Raw genomic sequence first — 2970 nt, 5'->3', positions numbered from 1 at the left:
AATTTGACTATCACAACTGGTACACAACTTTCTGTTTTGACAGTATTCATTATATTGTCATCGTCTTGTCGATTGATTGCCTTGTCCGTCGTCGCACTTAATTATACATTTATTTTCGTCGCACATACACTATTTATGATAGACGTGGATTGTAGAGCGGCCACTGGTGATGGCTTCGACAAGGAAGTCCATATCTTTCACTTTCAGGGCTCGTGTGTGGCTCTCCGAATTATTTCACATATGAAACAGATAAAATATCTTATATTAGAATAGCTTACAAAACTAATTTTATATACATGTGGGATGGGATATAGGAAGGATCGGATCCTTTGACGTATTTTCGTGTGCTTATTTTCATTCGTATCGTGACCTCTCGTCAAAGTTTACATTTCAACAGTGTTCAGAGGTGACCTTGTGACTTGTCTCTGTGTACAATTAGTCATTACAATAATTACGTTAACTTCTCTATCTTAGAGTCTCTCGGAAGGTTTATGATACATATAAAATGTTTTCAGTACTGGGTGTGAATGTTTTTGCTACAGAATGTAGCGCACAGCAACTGCGTTGGCGGTTGAACGTTTACATTATTTCGTCACGTGGTGGCTGTCCGCCTCCACTGTTGCGAGCAATCTTGAAATTCAGTCTGTGCGCGCGCACGTGACCGGAGCTTTCTTGCAGAGCGTTGATTTCGCGCTTGAGGTGCCGTGCGTCGCTTTTGTTCGGCGGATCGTGGCTTTGTGCTTTTTCGATTGCTGGAGGGAGCTTCTGCCACCGAAACTGCCTCACATCACTTCCTGTCCACTATCCAATTACGTATTCACAGGTAAGTGGTAGCTACCACTGCAACTGCATGTGTGGAATGACACTGATTATTACACACTGCACACATCAACGAATTTTTCACACATATGGTGCAGTAGAATACTGCCACTGAAAACCGTCGAACTTTAAAACTTCACTTGCACTGTGTCGAGCGTCTGCATGAACGGTGTATTAAAAGAAAGTCTCGCGTCATAACATCACACGGTGTTTACAAGTTGATTTACATACTAATATTTACAAGAGTTCATATAAATCGATAAATAATCTAATTGACCACTTTGAATCAAAACAATTGTTTCTTAATTAGTCTTTTTTTTTATTTAAGCCTACGGTCACAGGTAGGCTATTATAAGTCCTTTTTCTTTGACCAAATCCATTCCAATCTCCTTTACAAATTAATTTCATTCATAGTAATCTTTATCACGCTTGCTTATTCATTTTGTAGGACCAATACTTTTTCTTTTAGTGCTCGTCTTATTTAGTGACTTGTGAGGGGAGCTTCATTTATGTCAAAAGTTTTTCTCGTATGTGCTTGTCTTTAAAGAAAGTTCGAGGACAGATTTGAAAATAGCAATTCCGCCTCTGAGTTTCGTGTAGAAATACAAACAGTCGAAAAAAGAAAGGTGGGAAAAGCGGGTCTACTCGCTGATCGTCGACAGAATTTAAATTACTCCTCAACCAGGTCGAAACTTTAATTTACCTTGCGCATTACAAAAGCAATATGCGCGTCGCGAACCTACTCATTTTTATATGTAGTGCCTCACTTCCTAAGCACACGTGCATCTTTACAAGTTGATCCTGAGGAGTGGATAGGATCAAGGATCTTAAAGGATTTGCACTTAGGAAAGGGATTCAATAATCACATAATCACAGAGAAAACAGTAAATATTGCAGTGCACACTTAAAATAAAATCTATCACTTCAAGCATGTATATCTAATATGTATCTTGCTGCAGCTTGCTTACTACTCTTTGCTCATTTCTTAGACTAAGTCAAGTTTATGCATTACGCATTTGGGTATTAATTATCATTTGTATATATAAGCCTCTCACTAGAGTGTTGTTTGCTGCTGTCGCTACCTGTGAAGCTTGGGCGAGATCCTTATTCTATGTGCTGCTAGCTTGTGAATTTGCAGTATCGCTAATGCTCAATAGTACCGTGAAGTTGACATAATAAACCATCTGTTCATGCTTAATCCTATGTATCTGTTCACTTCAAAGAGATGTTATTTTATCGCTGGCACAGCACTGTGCTGGAATTTACAAGTTAAATCTACCGACTGTTTTACGCTAACAGGTGGTGCCTTATTTACGTCACCTTTGAAAATAGGGAATAACCTCATGGAATCGAATCTTTCTCACAACTTTCCTCTTTTGTCTGGACGTTTAAGTATTTCCTTTTAAAACAGGTCATTAATTTGTCCTCGATTAAATTTCACTTACTAATACTAAGCACATATAATCATCATTTTCATATTACTATTTAGTGAGAGAAGTGCATTATTCGCTCCTTCCTGCTCATTCTCAAATTACTATTTAGCGAGAGAAGTGCATTATTCGCTCCTTCCTCTTTCCTCATTTTAGTACTTTGGGGCTAATTAATACCTCTCGAGTACATCATTTTCCTTACATACTAACTTATAACTAAAATTGAAAATCGCCTCTAGGACATGTCCTCCTGTTTGCATAAAGATTATTCATGTAAATACTCGTCTACAACTTATTCTGTATTTTATTTTCCAGACGCGTTGTTTTAATACATAAGGTTTCCTTTCAGCACCGGTTAACGTCCGTAGTCAGTTCAGTTCCGTTCTTGTTACTCATTGGTTAATTCTGATCTCCAATACCTTAGAATTTTCTTACAGCTTAAATTAACTTAATTCCTGGCGTTATAAAATTTTCTTAAATCTTGATGGTGGAACAAACCTTTGATTTTATTCGTGGCAAGGTCAGATAACAAATAGCTACCAATGTGTGGTTTCCTCATTATCACAAAGGGACCTTCATAAATGTGTTGCCACTTACGATTCTTCTTTAACAACAGGGATGGTTTAAAGTGAGTCCTGACTAAAACCTTTTCTCCTTCTTTGAAATCTATAACTCTGTTTACCTTCTTATCAAATGCCTTTTTTCGGAGGTTAGCATACGT

Source organism: Schistocerca americana, chromosome X, assembly GCF_021461395.2.
Source record: "Schistocerca americana isolate TAMUIC-IGC-003095 chromosome X, iqSchAmer2.1, whole genome shotgun sequence".
NCBI lineage: Eukaryota > Metazoa > Arthropoda > Insecta > Orthoptera > Acrididae > Schistocerca > Schistocerca americana.
This window is presented reverse-complemented; position numbering follows the sequence as displayed.